The sequence below is a fragment of the Ursus maritimus genome, unplaced genomic scaffold, assembly GCF_017311325.1.
Source record: "Ursus maritimus isolate PB19 unplaced genomic scaffold, ASM1731132v1 scaffold_3, whole genome shotgun sequence".
NCBI lineage: Eukaryota > Metazoa > Chordata > Mammalia > Carnivora > Ursidae > Ursus > Ursus maritimus.
The window spans coordinates 81,304,288-81,331,108 of NW_024425563.1; the positions used below are offsets into that span (position 1 = coordinate 81,304,288).

General features: G+C 32.6%; 1 protein-coding gene across 1 annotated transcript in view; it reads left to right on the forward strand.

Moving 5' to 3' along the window:
• MAGI2 (membrane associated guanylate kinase, WW and PDZ domain containing 2) overlaps positions 1-26,821 on the forward strand; it is a gene marked incomplete at its 3' end in the record, with an annotated part of 1,258,801 nt that overhangs the window by 62,893 nt on the left and 1,169,087 nt on the right.

Below are 26,821 nucleotides of genomic sequence, written 5' to 3' on the forward strand. Positions count from 1 at the left end.
CGATATTTGTAAAGGGGAATTTTGTCATCCAAGGTGATTTGTGGCCTTATGGGAATCTCCTCATTTATTGGTACATATTACCTTCTCTCTACATGTCTGGATTCTAAACTGTGCAATCTTATTTTCAGTGTTGTTTCTGGAACACGGGACATGAGTTTATACTTATTACATTAAAATATAAGATCCGTAAGCACCTCATGCTGGTTTTGTTTGTGACCATATCCTAAATTCCTGGAATAATTGCTGTCACTTAACCAGTGCTGATAGTATTTGTGGAATAAATAAGCTCTTTCAAGTACTTGAATCTCAGCTTTCTGTAGGAATCTTCCTGAGATTCCCACTCTGTCTTCCAGTGTCTAAGCTACTGGAACCATAGGCATAGCTTGAAAATTATGAAACCCAACCCTATTCCTGGTAGCCCTAGACCTGTGGAGAGTAAAAAGGAATTCAAACAGGAAATAATTTCTCCTCCCCATTATATACACTGGGATTATTTTCATTTTCACAGAATCCATTGCAACCTTTAAGCCAAATGTAGTAAATTATTTCCAGGTTACCTGGAAATAAATATCTTAAAATCTGGGAGGAATGTATAATTTTTCTCCAAAAGATTAGAAAAGAAAGAATTTCTGATATATGTTTTTTTAATTCGGAGATTACTCTCTACATATGCATTATTTTAAGACATCCTTTATGTTATTGCATTTGCTCCCAAACAGTTAACAGAGACAAGATGGGAAAGGTAAGCACCAAAAAGGCAATATGATGCAAGATAATAGTGGTGCACTGATAAGTTAATGCTTTCTCTCTTTCAGGTAAATTTCATTTTCAGTTATTATCTCAGAAACTTGATTTTTATTTACCAGTATAAGTTGCAATTTAGCTGTTCTACCAGCAGTTTGGGGTATTTATCACCAATTTCTTCTATGGCATGCTGATCAGAATGTTTATGAAATAACACAAATTTGAAATTATCCTGTGTATCAGTGTTGAAAATAAAAATATGGAATATTTTAATTTATTGATTAATACTACTACATGTGGGTAGGAGATATGCATTTCATTTGTTAACACATTAGGTACATAGATTATTCAATATAATTATGCCACAACATCTCAAGAAATCTTAAAGTTAAGTTTTTTTTACAAAAACTTTCTCATTCTTTTTATAAAAAGTCTTTTTTATTAGTTCTTTGATGAAAACTCTTCTAACATACACAGCAAAACTCTAAAGTAATGCTTGAATTTCTAATAAGCATTCCGGAACTCAAATATTCAAGAAAATTTTATCTCTTTCAAATTACACTAAATTATTAAAAGGTTACATACTTATTATAATAATGCTACCATTGCTACAATCCTCTTTTGAAATTATTATTGTTTTATATCTGTACCTTGCTTTGGGCCAAGACTATATAAATGATTTTTTTTAATGACTTGGTATATGTGGTTCATAAGGTTGAATCTGATTTGATTTCAAGACTTATACTAGAAATTACTTTTTTGGTTAAGGCTCTGAAATAAGCCTGATTATGATTTTTCTTATTTGCTTTTCTCATAAAAGTGAAATGTAGAATGTGTACTACATGACCTCCTATTCTATGTAACCATTTGCCATTCTGTAAGATTTATTATTAAATCAAAGGGTGAGGCAGACCCTGTCTAAATATTATTCTTATTATAAAATAAAAACGATCACCTTGATTGCATTTATATATTTTATTTTACCATAATCTTAATATTCTTTTCTTTGAAAATGAGTTAACCCTTCAATGCCCAAGTTAGTATCTCTGCCTCCCTAATAAAATAAGCACAACTTCCTTGATTAAGGTCTCATCATGTTTTACAGATTTCATTGTTATATGGCAATGAACTCAGTTTGCAGTTTTCGAAGTATTGACAGGTGTTGAACCCTCTTTTCTGTCTTATTAATGGATATAGTTCTCTACTGAGGTGTATTACACTAGTTTGAACCAAAAATGAATAAGGTTAACTTATAATAGCTTTCATTTGACTCAATAAAGAGCTTAGACATTCGTCAACAATTAGGGTCAGAGATTTAGGACACATGTCAGCATATTCAGGAAACTGAATGTTGCATTAAGAAAAATGACTGGTCTTATACCCAAAGCAAAGGAAAAAGTATGATTATGGTCTGAATCTAGAAAATGAAACTAGGCTGGATTCTAATTTAATAAATAGCCTAATCTCAAATTGTTTCTTTATAAATATATCATCACCAAGTGAGTGGAAGTACTGTTATTTGTGTTTGGTGAAATGTTATCATTAGTTATTATCTACAATATGAGTTTTATAACCTTAAGATTACATAATGTCTTATCATAAGTGATTCATATAAAAAGTTCAAAATTTATAAATCAAATATTTTAAAACAAAAATATTAGACTGATATGATTATTGGTATGGGTTGTTTTCTGGAAAAGGTATTAAAATTCCAAAACATTCCATACTTTAAAAAAAGAAAGAAAAAGAAGAAGCAAATAAGGAATGAAGAAGGGTGAAGTTATCTAAATGCATAGAAAAATTAAAGAAAATTAAAGTATATTCTTTCATAACCCATAGACAATTTTATGCATGCTTTTTGGTGGATAATGGATACCGAAGGGAAAAGTCTAAATTTGAAATATAAATTATTTAAAGCCAGTAGTTAATTTTAGCAATAAGATGACTATAATAAAAAAGGAGAATATAAGAAAGAATGCAATTAGAATAATAGAGAATATGGACTAGAATTCCAAAAGTAGAAAGAAGAGGCATTTTCAAAAAATTCTATTTTATTTGAAAGGAATAGTTAGTTCATGCAAACCTCTGATGGAAAATAATGTTACTTTCAGAGCAGTGTTGATTTTAGTTAGATAATAGTATAAATAGAGAATTAAATAGTACTATAAATTGTAATGCAGGGATATGCTAGAAGAGGTTGAAAGGTGAACTCCAAAGTGGTCATCAAGATCCTTGGAAGAGTCAGTAGTGGCAGAAGTGACAATGTGGCCTACCTCGAAAAGGGAGGGAAAAGTAAACAATTCCAAGAACAAGCAAATGTGGAAGTCCTACTGATGTAAAGAGAGGAGATAATTCCTTCCCAGGTCTAAGGCTTGCATCATATGTAGCGTCTCTGGACAGCTAGAAGCTGAAATCAGATGTCAGTGTCCTGTGAATTAATGCTAACACAGTAAAAAAACAGGAATAAGAATTTATGGGTGGTGTCTGGTGAAGTGACTATATTTTGAAGAGTGAGGCATCACAGATTATTCGTATGTGTTTGTGTATATATATATATATATATATATACACACACACACATATATATACATGTATATATACACTCATATATACTCACACAAAAACATATATATACATATAAATATTTAAAATATAATAACAATATCATGCAATTAATTTAACTGCTTAATATTTATTTTTAAGTAAAAGTGCTTATCTCAAATTTTGTATACTGTCAAAGTTTCTGGAAAGGGATTTTCCAGACACTGCAATTGGAATTGTCCCCTGGAGGTATACCATAAACCTAATTATGTGAGAAAATTAATGAAAAAGTATCAGGACTGAATATGTAATTATGACACCTTAGAATAACTATGGCATGGCTGTTCAATCATTTTCATTGATTTACAGTATCAGCCCCAAATGTTAGTTTAGGAAGAATAACCAAGTAAAAATACTCTTTTTTTTTTTTTTTTTTAAACTCACTGTAATGACTCTTAATGCTTTGGCTGTGCTGTCAATCACAACCAGTCTTTTTTTTAATCCTAAAATACACAGTTGGTACTCTGAACTTTTGTATCAGATTGTTAAAACAGATATTTCATTTAAAAACTTTGAATCCAGATGGAATATTCTTTTAACCATTATAATAATTGTGGGTATAAATGCGCAGACAGCATCTCAACATAAATTTGTTACATGCATCTCTAGGTAATATCTTCTAGATTTTCCTGTCTACTTTGACAAAACCATATACAGATATTTTACTACCCAGTTTTAGAATTTTGCTTAGAATTTATAACGTTAATATAAGTTATTATTGATGGTGCTGCTGTTGCCTTTGGGATCCCAGAGCTGGTGAGACAAAAACACACTGAGGCTATATATTTTTTTCCGATTTTCAAAATGCTTGTTTACTTCTCCCTCACAGCTTTAAAATACAGTGAAAGTAATTTCATGTAATCATAATCTCTGTTTCAGAGAAGGATATCATCTATTGAGAGATAGTAAAGTAGATTCATAAGGTAAAAAAATAGGTAAAGAAAATAGAGGCTTCTGAAAAATGTGTGATAAGAGAGTAGTTGTGTTTTTTTTTTTTTTTTAATTTTTAGGACTACAAGTGATTGTTAAATTCAATAGACTTTCTATCTCCACTAAATCTGTAATAAAAGTGTGAAAGAAAAATATTTTTAAATTCAAACATTTGCTGAAGTGTAAAGTCATTTTGCCTTAAAGCATTTTTATGATACTTAAACATTATTCCATTTCTGGTGCTGAAGGAATATAATCCAAATTTACTAATGTTGTTAAATAGTACTCTAGGTTAAGTACCTCCCCCCTTATTTTTTTTTATTACAGCCTTATATTTTTGCAGCCTTGCACATTATAGCTTCAATAGAGACCTTACTTCATTCCAGCCTTCTGCTGATTATACTTTATGTACATGCCTTTTGTACTACTGCAAAAATTTTAGTATGCTTAGATCGTTTTAAAGTTCCTTTAAACATGGTCATGACTACAGTGCTATAAAGAAAACCATAAATAAAGGTGTTGCTAGTTTATTTGAAACACCCATTTTCCTATAATCTTCCCTAGAAATTTTTTTCATGCTAATTATCAGTCTACTACAACTACATTTGCAAAGATACATATCACAGAGTCTAATGGGAAATTATCCGGGAAATAGTATATTATTTAGATATTTGTGAAAAACCAGATTTCCATCTATATGAAAATGTTTAGTATGTTCATATAACTTTGAGGTTTCCATGGTCAATACAGATGAAAGCTTTTCCATTCTGCATATTAGAGAAGGTTAAGTGTTCTAAAAGTTACATTCATTGCCCATTAAACCTTTGAGACATTTTGGATGCAGTTTAATGAGTGTAGTTTAATAGTTATCCAGAAAAAAATAATGTGCTATTTTTAATTAATACCCTGGAAATTTTATGAATTTTCATATTGAAACTATTTTATAACAAATTGCTTACATTTTTAAAGCAAATTAATGGAGAGAATAAGTTTTGTGGCAGATAACCCAACAGTTATTGTTTGGACTAATATGTTGCTTTGTGTTACTTTTACAAAAGTATATCCCTTAAAAAAAATTGGGAAGAAAATAAAAAGAAGAAGCCTTAAAACAGACTTGCTGCTAGTGCTTCCAAGAAACCTTCAAGTTTTTCTATTTTCTGGACAATTGAGTGACTGACCCTTGTAACCATAAGTGGTCATATTTATTAACATTCTCCAATATGATTGATTTATTTTTTATAGAAATGATTCTCTCAACAGGAGATTGCATAAACATTCACCTGTGGTTTTCTCTCATTGTGAGTTTTGTTGCTATTGTTTTGTTTTGGGCATTTACTTATTAATATATCTGGAATTTGTATATATATAAAATGTTAAGAGGATGTATCTGCTTTTTCTCTTGAATTCATTAATTGCCCTGAAACAATTAATACTCCATTTTTTCACTATTCTTTAGAATGACTTTATTATAACTTATGTACCTAATATGCACTTAGTTTCCTTTAACATACTTATAACTTTTATTTCTTTTTCAAATTTTATTGCACTGTCTAGTATATCCAAATATTACACTTGCCTTATTCCTACAATTAACAGGAATCCTTGTAGTATTTCATTATTTAAAATGATGTCAGCTTTGGTGTGTTGTATCATGTTAAGGAAGCATCCTTGTTGTTTCTCCTGTGCTAATCAGATTATTTTGGCATCTGTCAAAATAAACATATTTTTTCTATTGATGTATTGGTTTTGAACTTTACTATTAATAGATTTCCTAATATTAAACTGCCTTTGTATTCTTGGCTATGGGATATCATTTCATATGAACAATGTGAATAAAGAAGACTCTAATATGAATAAATACAATCTTTGATTCTTCTGTTTTGGGATTTAAAAATTAAGGTGCAATCAGAAAGTGATTGGGATACTTCATGATTTACTACATGTTTTACTTTGCAGTGTAGAAATTATGTAAGTTCCAAGCAATATGTACAGTTATTTCCATGATAGATTAATATTTTATATATTTTTTCATTTTTTTAAAGATTTGTTTATTTTAGGGAGATAGAGAGAGAGAGAGAGGCAGGAAGGGGCAGAGGGGGAGGGAGAGAGAAACTTCAGCCAACTCCACACTCAGTGTGGAGCCCATTGCAGGGTTGATTTCATGACCCTGAGATCATGACCTGAGCCGAAAACCAGGAGTCGGATGCTTGACTGACTGTACCACCCAGGCGCCCCTAGTTTATATTTTTCAAAATGCCTTATTATTTTCAGAGATGACTATGGAAGGATAAGATCAAATTACAAAAATTCATTAAAAGAATTTGGGGACCATGTACCACAGAAGAATGCCTTTGCCTTTAGCCACATGACTGGGTATTTTAAAGTCCAATTTTATACCTGTATTATTTATATTTTGATATTACTATTGAACTCTTCTTAAATATTTTTGTGAATGTTTTTTAACAACCTTATCTCTATTACTCATGAGAATTCTAGAGCCAAATAAATAAAGATTAGACAGTCTATGACTACTTACTATGAAGTGTAAAATCAAAGAGAGCAAGACTAAGCATCATGAACATTGCCTGTTAGGAAACAATAGGTCAAACACCTTCACAGGCCCTTCACAGATCAGAATGGAGACAACTGGATTTATGGAGCATTTGCCTACCAATCCTGGCCTCACCAGGTTGTGTCTTTACTTTTGCTTTTAAGTAGCTGCTTTAGAATATAAGTGTAGAAAAACAAATATTTTGTTTCTCATTTCAATCTTCTTATCTTTAAAATTTTTTGATCTTTATTCAGGTCTTTTGAAAACAATTTAGAAATAATTTTATATCACTATTGTTGATAAAGAGGGCTAGCCAATTAGAATTTTTTGAGGCTTCTTGAAGTGTATGACATCTATTTAAATTTATTTTTAACAAATGGAGATATATCCCTCAAAGAATTATAATTGTGAAGAGCTGGCAATCAAGGGTTAGTGTTTAACCATCACACAAACCCATAGGTACCATAGGTACCATATGCAGATAGGAAACTGAGGCACACGTATGTTATAGAAGTTTTTCTAGTTGTTAAGAGATAGGGCTGTGATTCTGGTTTCAGGCAGTCTGGCTCCAGATTGTGTATGTAAACCCTGTGTTGGTACTCCGTGTCTGACAACATGTCCCCACAATGTTATGGTAAAATGAAATTTATATCATGAGATTTTAGTAATGAGAATTAAATTAGGAAAATTCATGATAAACATTTCCTGGGGAGAATAAGGAGAAAAATATTCTTCCGTTAAGAAACCAGCTTTGATCCATTCTTCTCTATAGTGAACTTGAGCTGTAATAGAATTCCCACTAGATTATGATTCAAAGGAACATCTGCCTTTTTAAAAAGTAAAACATTCATCATAAAATGAATGTGAAAGACAGATCTCTGTCTAGATAAATAATTTATGGGTGAGTGTAAAAAGGTAAGATTTAGATTCAAGACAGAAGGACAAATTGGGAATCATTTCTTCCTGCGCTTGCCAAAAGCTGTTAGATTGTCACAGAGGTAAGACTGAAGGAAATACGGCTTCTCCCTGTTCCCCAGCAATATCAGGACTAGCATCAGTACTCCCATGATGGAGCATTTGAACTGTACTTTTAGAGTAGAACAGATATGAGGGAGGAGACCAGACAAGTAATATGAAAAATTTTATTTCTATTTTAATAGTACTTAAAAAAAAGTACTTCCTTATTGGTTTATTATAATGAAAATTATTAATAACATTTACAATATAATAACATATTTACAAGGGAAATATTGGAAACTAAAAAAGAAGGCTGTGTCTATGCAGTTCTGTTAACAAGTTATATTGAACATTTGGTACTTTGTCAAAAATCTTCCCATTGATTATCTGATCTATCTTCACCACTATCCTCATTTCACAAAGGAGGAAAGAAAAACCAAAAAAGCGTATAGAACTTTAATAAGAAGATCTAACTCAAACCCAGTTCTACCTAATCTCAAATCTGGTTGATTACAGGCATTGCCACCAGCATTGTTAGTCATTTGCTAATCTCTACCGGTCATTACATAGCTCTCATTAATAAACTGCACAACAGCTGCACCATTTTGCATTCCTACCAACAGGGTACAGTGGGTCCAATTTCTTCACATCCTTGCCAACACTTGTTATCTCATCTTGTCTTTTTGATGATAGTCATTCTAGCAGGTGTGAGATGATAACTCATTGTGGCTTTGCGTTTTATTTCCCTCATAATTAGTGATATGGAGCACTTTTTAATGTAACTGCTGGCCATTTATATGTCTTCTTCAGAAAAAAATGTTTATTCAGTTCCTCTGCCCGCTTTTTAATCAGATTGTTTTTTGCTATTGAGCTGTATGAGTTTATATATATTTTGGATATTAACCCCTTATCAGATATATGGTTTACAGATATTTTCTCCCATTCTGTATGTTGCCTTTTCATTTTGTTCATGGTTTCCTTTGCAATGAGAAGTTTTCTTTTTTTAGTTTTGTGTAGTCCTATTTGTTTATTTTTGCTTTTGTTGCCTTTGTTTTTGTTGTCAAATTCAAAAAATCATTGCCAAGACCAATGTCAAGGAGCTTTCCCCTCTTTATTTTCTTCTAGGAGTTTTATAGTTTCAGGTTTTAACCGAAAGTCCTCAATCTATTCTGAGGTGCTTTTTTTTTTTTTTTTAAGGTATGGATATAGGTCCAGTTTCATTCTTTTGCATGAGTCTGTTTAATTTTCCTAACACCATTTATTGAATACACTATCTTTTTTCATTGTATATTCTTGGATCTTTTGCCAAAGAACAATTGGCTACATATGCATGTTTTTATTTCGGAGCTCTCTATTTTGTTGCATCAATCTACACATCTGTTTTTATGTCAATACCATGCTATTTTGATTACTATAGCTTTGTAATATAGTTTGAAATCAGGAAGTGTGATTTTGTTCTCTCTCAAGATTGCTTTGGCTATCCAAAGTCTTTTGTGGTTGCATGCAAATGTTAGGCTGTTTTTTTTTTTCTATTTCTGTGAAAAATGCCATTGGAATTTTGATAAGGATTGCATTGAATCTATAGATTGCTTTGGGTAATATGGATATTTTAACAATATTAATTTTTCTAATCTATGAGCATGGGATATATTTCTATTTATTTGTGTCCTCTTCAATTGTCTTCATCAATATGTTATAGTTTTCAGTGTACAGATCTTTCACCTTCTTAAATTTATTCCTAATTATTTCATGATTTTGATGCAAATGCAAATGAGATTATTTTCTTAATTTTTTTCTGATAGTTTGTTGTTAGTGTATAGAAACACATTTTTGTATATTGACTTTTGTATCCTGAAACTTTACTGAATTCTTGTTTTAATTTGAACAGTTTTTTGGCAGGAGAGGAGGATTTTAATAACCAAGTGGATAAGATGACCTTGTCTTTGGACAGCTTCTTTTCCCAATAACTCCTGTGATTTCTGAATGGACTTATGAATGAAATGGCTTTGTTGACAGGAATAGAGGTTATCCATGAGTTAAGTGGCATGAACTTCCACTTGCAAAGACTGAGACCTGGCTACAGCCACTAGTGAGTGCCCAATATGCCAGCATCAGAGACCAACACTGTACTGAACACTCAAAATTTTGTTCAGGATGGCTCTCATGTTAAGTATTCTAACCACAATAAAATAACATTTAAAAAAGAAAACAGTACATAGAGGTAAATCGAAGTTCTATTGTGTCTTCCTGAAGATTGTCTTTTAGTCCTTACAGGACCATATTTAAGTATGAAAGAACTGAAATGTCTCTAAATATCAAGTAGAGGATGGAATAGTCTAGACATAAGCAAGCCTTTTATTATATAACAAAGTCTATACCATATGAACTGGGTTCTCGAGAAAGTGCTAAGTAGGACCTGGAATTTGTTGAAAAATTAGAGTATTAAAAATTTTCCTTTAAAAAATTAGGAGAAAAGATGTTGAAATAGAGTAGAATGATTATAAAGGAGAAAGAATATCTGTTGTCTGTCCAGGTGGTAAACCAAAAACAAGGAGATGGGTGGGAAGTGAAGATATGCACTTTAACTGCAGGAATGTTACATTTTAACATCAACTTAGATGAGCAGCATTGATTTTGGGTCTTTTGTGCAGTCTTGAGTCCTCAGACTTGAGATACTGGACCAAACCGGTAACTTAAAATTTGTGGACAGAACTTTGTGAACAGTTTTAACTGTAAGACATCACTAATTCATATTTGTTGGATGATATCATCTGAATTACGAACTTTTATAAAAAAGAGTATAGCCCACTATTGTTAAAAATATGCTATGTTAATTATTAATTACTTAAAACTTATAATAATGTTTACCACCATCATTCGAAATGAGTATTCTGTTAATAGTATACAAATAGTTACTTAAGAAGAAATACTTCAAAACAGCATATTTTAAGTAAACTAAAAAGTAGCCTCCTCTCTTGAATTGAGTTTCTGGACCCTGCTTTCCTTTTATCCCTTTACTGAGGCAACTTTTTATTTAGAGATATATAAGACAATTTTAATTAATAGAGACTATTTAATTAATTGAAAGAGACTAAATAAGGGGAAAAATCAAGTTAATGTTAAGTGGAAATCTAAAAGAGTAATAATGAAAAATCAGAACTAGACTTCAAATTCAGCTGTTATTTCAAATCACTGGAGTAAAACCGCCAACACTTTCCTACCCTCAGCTGTCCTGCAGGCAACAAACATGGAGATGATACAGGTTATTTCATTCAAGAGCTAGTGGACAAGAAAGGGTGTAGCCCTTCTGTAATATGGTCCATCTTTTTGCTGACCAGAAACATTGTTTCAGCTAACAATGGCTATAAAAAGCAAAATGCTTAGCATCATTAAAAAGCAGAAAGGAAGCAGAAGAGAACATAAAAGAAGGGGAAAGGGTGTCAAGGGAAAGTTGTGAAGCACTTAAGTGACAAAGGGGTAGGAAGAAATTCTTTGAGAAAGAGATCAGAAGAGAGAAAGAATGGAAACTCACAGGAATCATGCAGCAATGTGGAGGTGTTCAGTACAAAATGGACAGCAGTACCTGAGACCTCACTGTGCTGCCCCGAGGGCCCCCCTGGATCAGCAACAGCATCAGAGGGTTTGGAGAGTGGCTCCACTCCAGGGGCTGTTTAAAGCTATCGAGTCAGTGCACATTTCACAGTGGTTTCATCATGCCTAACTCGTGTTCAGAACACTTTGTTTTGTAAAATATAAAAATGCCCAGTGTAATATGCAAGCATTATTCTCATAGATAGAGGCATAAATGTTTGGACACTGAAGGAGTTAATTTCCAGTACGGTTAGTGCTTGTCAAATTTTAAAACACATTAGAGAGTATGTTTTTCTCTAGAGAATATGTTTTTACAAGGGTTCATATTTTGCAGATAGTAAAGCCACTTAGTAAATATTTATTGAAATAATTTGTTAACTGCATGAATAATATACATTCTGATAAAACACAGAAAGACCTTGATGTTCTTCCACTTTGAAGGAAATGTTAATTTGATGGTTAGAGAATATGTAGAAAAATTAATGTCAATATGTTACCTTCTTGACAGTATTTCCTGTGTAGCCTTATGGATGTAAGTGAAATTATCCTTCCATTTTAATGGGATCCTTGCCAGACAATGAAATAGGGTATCTCTTAAATTTCTTTCTGTGTCAAAAATGAGCTTGCAGTACTCTAAAATATAGCCACTTATTAGCTATATGACTTTGGGCACGTCACTTATGCCCTTCAGTAACTCAATATCTCGATCTGAAAAATGGCTCAATTCTATCTCATAGAAGTTTTATAAGGATTGAAGGAGTTAATATGGGGAAACACGTAAACAAGTGACTGCTACATAGTCAGGGTTGTATAAATCTTTGCTCTTATTAAAACTTGGGTTAATTTCCAAATGACCTTTTCCTGTTGTTGTTGTCTCCTATATACAGATAATTATAATCAAAGTTTAGTTACTCCACTTAGCTTTTATAATAGTCCCAGCAGCATCTACTAAATCAAAAACGTTTTCCATATTTACATCACATCTGTCTAAGACAGAAATCATGGGATGGCTTGACCCCCAAAATTTGAGAACTGAGAAAGAGCAGCATCTGTCTTCTCCATCTGTTTAACCAAGATTCCTTAATTATCTGTAAAAACATCTCTAGTCTAAATCACTCACTGTTCAGTGTAATGAACTGTATTTTGTGACATACATTCGAAGCTCGTGCATTCACTAAGATTATCGACTGATGATGTTTTCCATGAGGATAAGGAAGGCTAAAATGAGCTGTATCTAAGTCACGTGCACTATTATTTTGATGAGAATGATTAAAGCTATTACTCCTGGAGTTTTTGTTGTATCTGTTACCTCCTATTTTTGTTGTCGACTCTTATTTTTCCAAAATCAAGCCACTGTCACTAATTGTTCCCTCCAGTGGTGCTTGTCTACTGCTGATGTTTCGAAGCAATTGATGTTGATGTTACATTGGTTCAAATTATACTTTCGTTTGCCCTTGAAGCTTTTTGGCTGTCCATCTTGTGCTTGATTGCATTCCTCACCCCATCATGTAGCAGCTGTTTTAACATTCTTTTTTTTTTTTTTCTCATTTGCTTCACTTGCTGAAATGTTAGAACTTGGTTTCATTGCCAATATTTTAGTAGTGTTCAGAAGTCTCATTATTGATTTTGATATTGATGCTGTTTGATAATGGATGGCAATGAATCTTGTCCCCAAGCTGAAAATGCTTTTAAAAATGAGTCTAAATCTCTTGCCATTAGAGCTCCTTGGGAGACCATCATTTCAGAAGCTGGCTGTGTACTGTGAAGCTGGAGGCTTGTTGTGCTACAATTTTTCACATTTCCTATTGTGGAGCTGAATCTCAATGTACATTTTTCTTCTGTTTGGTAGCGTGACATGTCTGTGATAATTTAATAGTTGAAAGACTTCTTTTATAATTTTGTTTGGGAGGATCAGAGTAATTCCCATTTCACAGACCAAACCTAATATATCTGACTTTTAAAATAATGTAGTTGTTAGTTTTTAAAAAGCATATTTTTATGAGGATGAAACATAAAACATAAAACTTTAAAAAAAGATTTTTTTTTATATTTGAAAAAGTGTTCTTTCCCTATACCCCTGTGGTACTTTATTTTACTTCTCATAATCTTTCTCTCATGTGTGATTCTTCCCTTCTAGTAGACTCTATGAAACAGAGGAATAGGTTCTCAGTAATCCTGACATTTCCCAAAGCACTTACCCAGTAAAAAATTGTGAATAACTATTTAGTGGGTTTTTTGTTGATTATATGTATTATATAATATATAATGTATATATTACATATATGTGTTATATATTATAACATATGCAATTAGCAGCCATTCACCTGTAGCTTGCTAATTTAAAATATGTGAGAATTATGCCAAAAGTATACTTTAGATCAATAATGAAAGAAAGGAACTAATAATATATTAGCCTATTTAAGAGAATAATTTTGACAGGATAATTTAAATCAATAACATGATTGTTGTGCATCAATTTTCTCCAGTCATGTAAAGCATATAACCAATAGGAACATTGCTTGGAATTAGTATTAAATTAATTTGGGGGGAAAAAGATATTTATTTCAAACTTTTTAAAATACCTGTAATTCCAGCCTATTTTCTGAAATGTTCGGTAACTTTATAGCTCAAACCTCTGAATTATTCAGACTGGTCGAATCCCTATGCACTTTGTTTTTCTGCCACTTTCTGGAGTCCTCATTGCTTGTTGTAGTCAGTGTGGTATTTAGTTAAGCCCATCTCAGTGATCAAACCAATGTAAATTAGATCTGTCTGGCTTACTTCACAAGATTATCATGAAAGTCAAATGAACCAATGTGCTTAAAAATATACTGTGAGAGATAAAAGTGCCAATTATTTGAGCTTTGTTATTAGAGTTCATGAGGGATAAACTAAACAGTAAGACTATTTTCATGGGATGATAAAATATTCTTTGTAGCTCATTCCTTTGGGTTTTATTTTTGGTTGTCTAACTATAAGTACACGGTAGAAAGGGTGTTCTTCTGAAGGCTGTGCCCAGTTCTGCACTCAGAAGTATCACCAGTTACAAACTAGTTACATGGCTTGCTAGATGAGCAATCATCCCTGTTGGTAGAGTGAGGTTTGCACTCTGAGTGTACAACCTAGCTACCTTATCCCCAGATTTCTTTCTGATGAGACTTCAAATTGCACAGTTCATTTGATCATACAGAATGAAATTATACTCAATGCATATGCATTTAGCTTTCCTTAAATCACATTTTGTTTGGTTTTATTAAGGTATAATTGACAAATGAAATTATAAGATATATAAAGTGTACATGATTTGATTACACTGTAAAAAGATTCCTCCATTGAGCTAATTAATATGTCCATCAGCTCACATATTTACCTTTTCATTTTCTGTGAGGTAATTTAAGTTCCGCCCTCTTAGCAAATTTTATACGATACAGTATTATCAACTATAGTCACCATGTTATATATTAGATTTTCAGACCTTATTCATCTTATAACTGAAAGTTTGTACTCTTTTACCAAACTCTCCCTGTTTTTCCCATGTCCAGACCCTGAAAACCACTCTTACACTGTTTCTATGCGTTTGACTTTAAAAAATTAAAATAAAAATATTTTTAGATTCCATATGTAAGTGATACAATGCAGTATTTATCTTTCTCTGTCTGGCTTATTTCACTAAGCATAAGACCCTCCAGGTTCATCCTTGTTGTCACAAATTACAGAATTTCCTTTTTAAAGGCTGAGTAATATTCCATTGTGTGGAGATTGTATATATCACATTTTTTATTTTTTAAAGATTTTATTTCTTAATTTATTTTTATTTTGTATTTTAAGTAGGTTCCATGCCCTATATGGGGCTTGAACTCAACAATCCTGAGATCTAGAGTCCTATGCTCTACTGACTGAGCCAGCCAGGCGCCCCTATATCTGTTACATCTTCTTTATCCATTGACAGACACTTAGGTTACTTCCATACCTTAAGTATTGCAATTAATGCAGTTATTAACATGGGGGTACAGGTATCTCTTTGAGGTAATGATTTTGTTTCTTTTTGATATATTCTTAGAATGGGCTTGCTGGATTATATGGTAGTTCTATTTTTAGTTTATTGTTTTCCATAGTGACTGTACCAGTTTACATTCCCACTAGCAGCATACAAGTCTTCCCTTTTTTCTACATCCTTGCCACCATTTGTTATATCTTGTCTTTTTGATAATAGCCATTTTAACAGATATAAGATACTATCTCATCACGGTTTTGATTTTATTTCCTTGGTGTTTAGTGATGTTGAGCACCTTTTCCTGTGCCTGTAGGCCATTTGTATGTCATCTTTGGAAAACTATCTATTTGGGTTCTTTGCCCATTTTTAAATTAGGTTACTTAGTTCTATGTTATTATAATATTAATCCCTGTTGGATATCTGGTTTGCAAATACTTTCTCTCATTCCATAGGTTGAATTTCTGAAATTTTATTTTTATTTGCCAATAACTCAGAAAGCAAGAGAGCTATCAACTATTTAAAATTTAGTTGTTTCTTTTTAATAATCTATTAAGAAAGTCTGGACCATATAGATAAGTGACAACTTGGGAAGTGGGATGATTTAGGAGTATTAGAGGCTTTAGCAAGAAGGAATAAAGCAAAGAAAAGGGAACCAACTTTCACTGAGTGCCTACTCTATGCACATGGACATTTGGCGAGTGTTTTGCATATAATAGAGGGACAACATAGTGACACTGGAAAACCAAAATGGAATAATGATGCTATTGAGCATCAGAAGGACATATGAGAGTATAAAAAGGAAGCTTGAAAAGATCAAGAGAAAGCTTTCCTAATGCCACAATTTTGCCTAGGGTAAGTCTCCTGAGTTTTGATAGTATGGACTCTCCTTGCCCATAAATAAATGTTTTCCCAATCTATTTATTTTTAGTTTCTGTAATATTGCGATAAAAATTAGCATTTCTTTTCTCAACATCATACCCAAATTCAGTCTGCTTCCCCAAAGTTCCCATTATAATATTATTTGTGTCTTGCATGAAACACAGAATATGCACTTTTCTATGCACTTACTGAATTAGTTTTCTAGTGCTACCAAATAAATACTAAAGATTAGATGGTTTAAATGTAGATTTGTTTTCTCAGTTCTGGAGCTAGAAGTCCAAAATCAAGGTATTAGCAGAGCCGTGTTCCCTCTGAAGGCATTCAGGAAAGATCTGTTCCAGGCCTGTCTTAGCTTCTGGTAGCCTCAGGTATTCCTTCACTTGTAGGTGGCTGTCTCCCTATGTCTTTTCCATCATCTTCCCCCATCATTGTTTATTTCTATGTCCAAGGGGCACTTTTTATAAAGATACCAGTCATGTTGGATAAAGTAACACTGTAATGTTCTAACTTTAACTTTAACTTGATTACCTCTGTGAAGACCCAATTTCCAAATAAAGTCACATTCTGAGATACTGGGGGTTAGGTTTCAACATATTTTTGGAGGGGCACGGTTCAACCCATAGCATTTACATATTGTCCTATAGAACTTAATGGTATGGTTTGAGGGTTGTGTGTGTGTACTATACTCATATTCTGTTTTTGTACTTGCTTTTTTTTTTTTCTCTCTACGGTATTTTATGAAGAAGTTTCCAGCTAGTACCTGCAGCTCTGACTTGTTCTTTTCTGCTGGTACATAATATTAATAACATAGCATGCTGTTAACAATAAGTTTTGCTACTGATGGAATTTATTTCCCCAAATATATTGAGATACACCTGACAAACAAAAATTGTACATATTTAAGTTGTACATACATGTTCTATGTATACATGAAGGAATTTTTGAAATTTTGTTACTTTTCACTTTTACAAGGAATGCCACAACAAACTTTTTATGACCTACTTTCTTGTGCACATTGTAAGCCTTTCTGTAGAGTAGGTTTCAAGGACTAGAATTGTTAGGTTGTAGTCAATGCACATTCTACATTTGAATGCTTTTTATCAAATTGGCCTCCAATCTGTCAGGCCAATGTTACTTGCACTGGCAGAGTATGAATGTATTATTTATGTTTTCAGTAATGCTGGAGATTAACAAATCAAAATTTTTAAATTGCATGATTTTCAATGAAAAGTATTTTGATATTTAAAGTTTACATTTATTTACTTATTCTTCTGTTATTCAGCTACAAATTAAAAGTGGGGATTTTTTTCTTTGGGGAATATTATTTATTCAAATGTGAAATAATCATGATAGCTAACACTGAGTGTTTTGTGCCAGACACTGTTCTAAATACTTTATATTAATTGAATATTTAATTCTCACACTTTAATGCAAATTCAATGAGGCAATTCCTCGTACATATAATTATTTTTAAAAGATACTTTGACATCAAATTATAGGACATTTAAAAGATGGGCTAAAATTATAATTAGATACATATACAGACAGGTAGAGAGATAATAGAAAAGTGATTCTTTGTGGACAAGGAAATAAAGCAAATATGGAAATCATGGAATATCAAAATAAAACTAGTTATCTTGGAACCTATTTCACTTTTGGTGTACATTTCATGTAATTTATATTTTAACAAGTTTTGATGTGCCCCCAAACATTTATTAAATACCTAATATTATAGTATATAGGCACTAATACTAATGAAATATTGTTTTAATTATTTCAAAGGTCACAGCTAATGATTAATGTCTTTTTTTTCTTCTTAATATTTTTATTATGAGATTTTAAAAACAAAACTTTTTTATTAATACAGAAATTTAACAAATAACAGCATATATGTCTGTGATTCTTTTTTTTTTTTGGTGTAAAGTTCGATGATTCATTAGTTGCCTATAACACCCAGTGCACCATGCAATACGTGCCCTCTTTACTACCCATCACCAGCCTATCCCTTTCCCCCACCCCCCTCCCCGCTGAAGCCCTCAGTTTGTTTCTCAGAGTCTTATTTTTAATTGAAACCCTGCTTTTGCATATAAGACAGTTTCTTCGTATCCTTTCACAAACATTAATTTATTTGTTCTTCAAAGCAATCCTAAGAGGTAAATAAGACAGGTTTATTATTTCCTTTTTTAGAATAAAAAAATGAAAGAATGACTAAATATTTTGTGCAAGGTTATACAACTAGAAAGTGTCAAATATAATAATTCAAATGTAGGTGTTCTGACTCAAAGTCTGTGATACTTTCTGTTACTAAAAGTTACCTCTTATCAAAGTACTAGAAATTATGTCCTCTATGGTGCTTATTTATCATGGAATATTTTAAGTAGTAGTTGAGTAGTAACCTTTTTCTTAATGATTAAAAATAAAATAGCACTATGGAATAATAATTAACTACAATTTATGATGTAGTTGGAAACTTAAATCTATTTCACCAATGTTCTTTCCTAGATCTATTCAAAGGTGGCTTTGGGATAATTGCTCATCCTCTCTAGATTTGTGTTTTTATCAATGGAATGTAGGAGCAGACAATTTCTAAGGTTCCTTTACATTTGAACGTGTGATTCCATGATCATTAGTTATCCTGGAATGTACTTAGTAATTTTCAGAAGGGGAGAACCAGCTTCTGCTGGTAGAACAGAAACAAAATCATGTTACTGTGTTTCTTCTTCTGCCTTGCCCATTTGATTTCTCCTTCCTTGAGACTTTGTTAATAAATGAGCAACTTTGATATTTTAATTAACATTTACTCAATGATGAAAGTTGTACACATAAAAATCAACAATGTAGTATAAAAATTATTTCCTTGGTAATAATCTTAGTTGGTATCATTCCCTTCTAAAAAAACGCAAATGTAATGTCAACATTACAACCCAAATTATTCACTTTATTGTTACAGATATGATCAATAATGGATGATAATATTTCAGTTGCTAACTCAGCAGTTAGCCATAACTTAGTTATTTCTTTGAATAAAAAGTAATTTAACCTTAAATTAAATACTAGTTATCATTCACTTGTGGCAGCTATAGACATAAGCTCTTCAATTTCTTCAGACACTTGATATTTGAAGCATTTCTCAATTCTCCCAGAGCAGAATGTTTTCTGAATTTGATATAAAATGACTTTTAATGTGTTTAGAGACTTTAGAGACTGACAGGAACCTGCATTTAGTTATAGTCAAAGTGAAAGTAAGGTACTGCCCAGAGTACTAGAGAAGAATCCCTGAGGAGAGACCAGATGCTGAATGAGCCAGGAACTACTGAAAATTGGGTGGTTTAATGTATTTCTTCATATATTAAGAAAGAAACCTCCATAACCATTTATTCATTGATTCAACAACGATATGTTGAGTGCCTCCTACATGGGCAGTCAGCATTCGAGCCATTGAGCCATATCAGTGAACATAATCGCTAAAAACCACTGTCATCATGGAGCTTACTTTCTGTATCTTATGCTCTAAGTCTATTCTGTTTATGTATTCAACAGTTGTCATCTATAACTCTCCAGTGGATCAGTTTGTAATATCTTCCTGTCATCCCAGTACCAAGCTTTGTCATTTTTACATTCCTTCCTGCCAAACCCCTCTAGGTTAGGTACCTGATTTGTCAGTTATCTCTTGGCTTGGTTTCATTCCTTGAATTCTGTCATAACCTTCCCTTTAGAAAGATGCTTCTGTGAAGTGAAACACTAACAAACTCCAGTTTTTATCAGGATTTGGACCCTGTCCCCCTACACTCTCATACATTGGTTTGCTAATCTCTCACAATTCTACCAAGAGGGAAACACTATGGGTTAAGTATATGGTAGTAGAATCAGACAATGTAGGTTCTGACCCTAAAGTTAGACCTCAGTGTTTTATCTATAAAATAGTATAATTGTAGGAGCTACTTCATAGGGTGTACTTCCATGTACTTGTCTACTCATTGAAGTTTCCAAGATATAAACAACACAGTTATTTATAATTTTGCTTTGGAGACTTGTCATGGACATTGATAAGTAAAATACTAGACTAGAAAATGGTAGATGCGTTGACACAATGCAGTGGGATTTTAGAAGAAAAAATGATTACTCTGTCTAGAATGACCAGACAAGACTCATGGAAAAATTGGAATATCATTAGACATTGGTGAATATTTGATAAAAGCATGTTCTTTCTAATTTTTTGATTTCTCACTCGTGTTTATTCATTAGGCTAGACAACACTATGTACACTTTTTGGAAATGATTAAATCCCTGGAAAAGTTGCTTTAAGAGTGATAAAAATTGGCCATCAGTTACTAAATCACTAAAGTGATTTAGTTTTGATTTTGGTCATTGTCTATAATTTCTCTTCAGAAGTTAAAAGTAGTAAAGTTTGAGGAGGAAGAAGAAGTCTTGTATTTCTATCTTTACAGACTTTTCTGCTGACATATCATGCCTTCTAATCTGAAGCAACACTGTGGGGATTAGCCTAATACTTTTCAGGCCGAAGCAAAGCAGAGCCAAAGTTCTTTACTCAATCTTTTCTATAATGTCCATATATTAAAGAGAGTTAATGCAACTCACCAAAATGAGCAAATGAATTATTTCTGAACTACAGGACCTGGCTCATTGTTTCTAGTCCTGCCAAAAGAATTTTTATTTCAAGTGTTAATTGATTATTTTCCTTATTGTAATTGATTGAACCACTGTAGTGTTTATTGATATACGTGTAATGATTCAAAATGATTAAGACATGAATCCTTTTTTATAATTGTAAATTGCATTAAGAGGAATCAAAATCTTTCCAAAGCAGCATGTTAGGTTTTCCAATTTCCATTAATTGACACAAAGAATGTATAGGTGTTTCATTGATCCTTGGTAAATTGTAATTAGATTATCTAATGTGGTAAGGCCTCCATTGCTTACACAAATAAGGGCATGATGTTGTGAGCAAACTCTGATGTTGTGGCAAAACAATTAACAACTATTTGTAATATGGATATATTATCCAATTTCTATTTGTCGATATATACACTAAAATGTAAAGGGATTTTGTAAAAAAAAAATAAACACTAAAAGACATAAATGTAAATATCTAACTTAGATGAAAACTGCTCAGTTATCACTTCTGTTCTTGTTTAATTATATCATTATCATCACAAAAAAGAATGATTTATCTAAATATGTACCTTTTTATGAGAATAAAAGCATAAATACAGCAGCAGAGAAATAGGCATAATATTTGAATATAAAGAATATAAAAAAACTGATAGGATATACTAAATTTACTATTGAGTTTTTCTCTTGGAATGCGAGTAGGGAGTGGAGCTAGGGATGAAGGAAAACTTCAAATATACCTGTGATAGTTTCTGTTGTTTATAAGATAAAACAAATATGACTATCAATTCTGAGTAGTGGGTGATATTTTGATATTCTTCTCAATTATATGAACATCTTGTGTGTGTGCATGTGTGCATGTGTATTATTTATTCCACATGCAACAACTGAAAAAAAAACCCTTGTCTCATTCTTTATCACATCTCATAGGTTTCCAATTTTATATTGTGCTGGGACTTGTACAAGTCTAGGAAAATAGCTTTGGGATCAAGGTATAATATATACAAGTTTCAATGCCTGCTGCTGTCTTTATTTATCCCAGTAGCATTTTGGCAGCCTTCCTATATTCCGTATGACAGGCTTTTATACTGACTTTAACCAGAATTCCTGAATGTACAGAGAATGTATAGATGAGGAAAAATATTCCCTGGTTAAGGAATCCAGACTAAGCTCAATTGTTTCATCAGAGGTGGTGCTATTAAAAACAAAACAAAACAAAACAAAACAAAACAAAACACCTCCCCTCAAACTAGAAAGATCTGCCTACAGAATAGTTTGTGGAAATGGAGTAAAGAAAGCAGGGTTAGGTCCATGAGTAGAATTGCCAAACATTTTGAGAAGAAATGCTGTCATTTATACCCACTGGGACTCCACAAGAAGTTATTTTTGGAGTTTGAGGTATTTATCTAAAGCCGGGTTATAAAACTCCCCTTCTGAAGTGTAGGTGCTATAATTTACAGTAGAAGTGCTCAGAAAGGAGAATCAGAATTATACCTGCTTAAGTGTTTTGTAATTTACTTTTAAATTTGCTATTTTTAGAGTATATTCTGTTCACATGTGTATGCCTTTTTCTTATCTTTTGGTCAAGAATGATCTTAAAAATCTGTAATCTTCAGAGATAAACACCCACAATGGTTGCAGAGATTGTGATGATGTCATGATGGTGTAGCACCTTCCTTTTTGTTGCTTAGGTGACTAATGGGTTTTAAAATAGGCATTTAAAGAGTCAAGTAGCACTCTTTAAATCCAAGCATAAGCAGGAATGATATCTTCTACCCCCATCCTCTGAAAGAAATGAATTCAAAGACTATTTTCCCTAAAAAGTGGCACTTGCTCACTCATGTTGTAAAGGACTTGATCAGTCTGCAGTAAATCAAGACTGTGCTACAAATCTGTATCATCTGAATCCTTCCTGGGTGAGGTTGTTCTGAGACGTCCACTAAGGGAGTTGGTGGTCACAGAGGCAGCTGTGAGGGAAGAGTGGTAGCGTCTGCTCATGGGTGCACTTGACCGTGGAGATACTACCAATTAGGAAATATTAAATAAAAATGCGAAGTAGGAATCAGAGAAGAGGACATAGTCATAAAAAAAGGAAAAGGATAGCAGATTAAAATGTGAATGAAACAGAAGGAACATAAATGAAAAGTAATGTAACGTACTGAAGATGAAAACATTAAAAGATTTTTTTAAAAAAATCAATGATAAAGCAGGTAATATCCAAAACTAAAGAAACAAAAATATAAAACCAACAAATTAAAAATTAAATATATGAAAATTAGGATGATACAGCATTAATATTGAATTAGCAAATATGACAATATAAGTAAGATATAAATAATATAGTTAAAAGTACAATAATATATTTTTTTCTTGAAAACACTCAGCAATTATAAGGATTGATTATATTGAAAAAAGGCCATATAAGAAAATTTCAAGATACAAATAATAGTAGGTAAATTCAATTAGAAATTATATAGAAGACAAATTCTATGCTAGTGATTAAAAACTAGTATAGATCACAGCAGTGAGAAATTCTCGTGCAATGCTGAGATAACTTAATCTAAGAACCAGAAATTTCTCTTAATGAAAACAGGCAAACCAAAATAATGAAGAATGAGAAAGAAAACAAAAATGACGGACATAAAGAAACACAACTACAGAGGTGCAAATGGTGTAAATCCTGAATAAATATCTCCATGACCAATTCTTCCCTTCTTGCAAAAATGTCTCTGCAATCAAGAACTCCAAAAGTCAGAAGGTTCGTTGGGCAACCAAGTTCCTCCTGTAGCTTTATGTGAAGATAAAGCAATCAACACTTCTTCTGGCTTCTTATGAAATCTTGTACTTCTCATCTGGTTCCATGCTTTTCTAGGACCTATTTTGGTATTGTATTATTACTATAATGGATATACCCCTGATCAGCCAGTCTTCATCAAAATTCATACCCATTTCTAATAACAAGGGCTCATAGAGCCCAGAAGCCCCAAGGGTATGGAATCATCAACACACCCTGACCTAAGCTCCAGTCTGTCATAGTGGAGTCTCCTAAGAGCCAGATAAAAAGGCATCACTGAAACTCTTTGAATCAGGAGAGGCAGAAGATTCCACAGAAGCACCTGGACCTTTATAAGATGACTGAACAATATATGGTGTCTAGACCAGAATTTCTCAAAATGAAGCCTGATAATCAAGTGTTTAAAGGATAAGTTGTACAGCAAGAAAAACATTGGGGCAAACTAGAGACCACACACTAGAACTAGACACAGGGAGTGCAAACCATAAGTGATAGTGGAAATTCAAGAGAAAGCTTTGGATTCTCACTGTCATGAATTGCTGGGGTCTAAATAAACTATATCTAGATCTTCAAAGAGTGAAAGATACCTGAAATGAAGCCTACAGTTAAACTGAGCTACATTTTAGAGTCCCATCTGGAATCACTTACACTGTTAGCAAAATTCAGCTGTACCTTGATTAAATTGTGTCCCTATTGCAAAGCCTTGCTATGTGTGGATAGATTTGTAAAACCCTCTGACTTTGTCTTGGCTTACATGATTTTAAAAGTAATTAGAAATCCTATTCAACAATAAAATGCTATAAAAACCCTGCCCAGAAACTAGATGAATCAAACTGATAAGTGCATTTTATTGAGCATATATTTTGTACTATCCACTGTGCTAAGCACATACAGATGATTTTATTTATTGCTTACCATGGCCCTAAAAAGTCATTTCCATGGCAATCACATCTTTACAAATGGAAAACCAAGGTTTATATATATTGACTTAACTAACCATGGTCACAAAGCATCATAGGTGAAAAAGTTCAGTCTCAAATTCAGGTCTTTCTGGTGCCAAAAGTCCTTGGTGCTTTTAACTTTCTACTACCCTGCCTGGTCAGCGCTGTTCTTCCCATCCCCCAAGTCACTCAAACTTCTTAGAATTATCTTACTATTAAAAGGTAGTAAAATTGGGGCACCTGGGTGGCTTAGTTGGTTGAGCATCTGCCTTCGGCTTGGGTCCTGATCCCAGGGGTCCTAGAATCGAGCCCTGCGTTGGGCTCCCTGTTCAGCGGAGAGCCTGCTTCTCTCTCTCCCTCTGCTGCTCCCCCTGCTTATGTGCTCTCTCTCTCTGTGTCAAATAAATAAATAAAATCTTTTTTTAAAAAAAAGGTAATAAAATTAAAAATCAGCAACATCAATGATGCATTAAGATTCTCTTCTTAAGCAGGATTTCCCACTGATCAAATCTACACCAGCAGTATAGTCTTCTTAAAAGAATTGGTCAGTGTCAAATAGTTAAGTATCACTTCTAGTCCATTCATTTAATTAATAAATTTCCCCATGGTCATAGTCCATTCTTGTACCTCCTAATCTTAGAGTTCTTATAAAGGATGGGGAAATAGAAAGAAGGATTTGTTTTGTAGTTTTCTTGAATTACGAAGATCACTTAATTTTCAGTGTATGAGACTCTGCCTTCCTAGCAGGCTGTGTTTAAAGTCAAGTTCATCTGTGCTAGAATGAGAGAATGCTCTTAATATTCAGGTTAAACCTGAGTGAGTTTGGAACACCATTTCTGTAAGTGGACAGAGGAAGATCTAAAAATGCAGTTTTGTGGGCTGCCATCTTTAATAAAGATGTTTGTATATGAAAAAGATCCTTGTTGCATACTGGGCATAAATCATTGGGTTTTGTGTGCTTACTCAACATTACAATAAATCTTCTGAAGAAATTCCATTTCAGTATTTATATGACAGAAAAGGAAAACTTAGAAACAGTGAATCTAGGAAGTAATAGGAATTTTTAATTTAATTAATTGAAAATTTTAAGATGTAGATTCATTCATATGCTGTTATAAGAAATAATACAAGGATTCCTTGTTCACTTCACCCAGTTTCCTGCAATGATATATTTTGAATAACTACAGTATAATATCAAAACCAGATACTGACACTGGTACAATCTACTGATTTTATTAAAATTTTTCCAATTTTACTTGGATTCTTTTCTGTGTATTTGTATGCATGATATTAAGTTCCATAAAATTGTGTCACTTAATTAGATTTTTAAAGCCACCACCATAGTGAATATACTGAAACATAAGAATCTCTCCTGTTGTTATGTTATGGCCTAGCCATGTCAGTACCTCCAGCCCTCTCCCCTGTCTCTTACCCTTGGTGATTCAACCACAATTCATCTTCCATTTCTCAAATTTTGACTCTTAAAATAAATGTTATATAAATGGAATTATACAGTGTGTAGCATTCTGGGATTGGCTTTTTTTATTCAGCATAATTCCCTGGGAATTCAAACAAGTTGTTGCTGGTGTCAATATTTTTTTACTTTTTATTGCTGAGTAGTATTCTGTGGTATGTGTATACTACAGTTATTTTAGCGTTCACGCATTGAATGACATCTGTGATGATTTCAGGTTTTGGCTAGTACAAATAAAATGTATGGAATAAATTCATAAATATTCATTTACAGGTTTTTGTGTGAACATAAATTATTATTCTTCTGTAATAAATGCCCCGAAGAGCAAATGCTGGGTTATATAGTTATTTCAGGTTTAGTTTTATAAGAAACTACCCAACTGTTTTCTAGACTGGCTGTACCTTTTCATATCCCTTCAACAATGTGTAATTGATCTAATTTCTCCACATCCTCTCCACCATGTAGTGTTGTCACAATTTTTTAATTTTAGCTATTCTGATAGGTATATAGTGAGAGCTCACTGTGGTTTTATTTTGTGTAATCCTGATAACTAATGATATTGAACATCCTTTTATGTGCTTATTTGTTATCTGTATTTCTTTTTTGATGAAGTGGATGTTCATGTCTTTTGCTCATTTTTTAGTGAGGTTGTTTTTTCACTGTTGAGTTTTGAGAGTTCTTTATGTATTCTAGGTACTGCTCCTTTGTTAGAAATGTGGTTTGCAACTCTTTT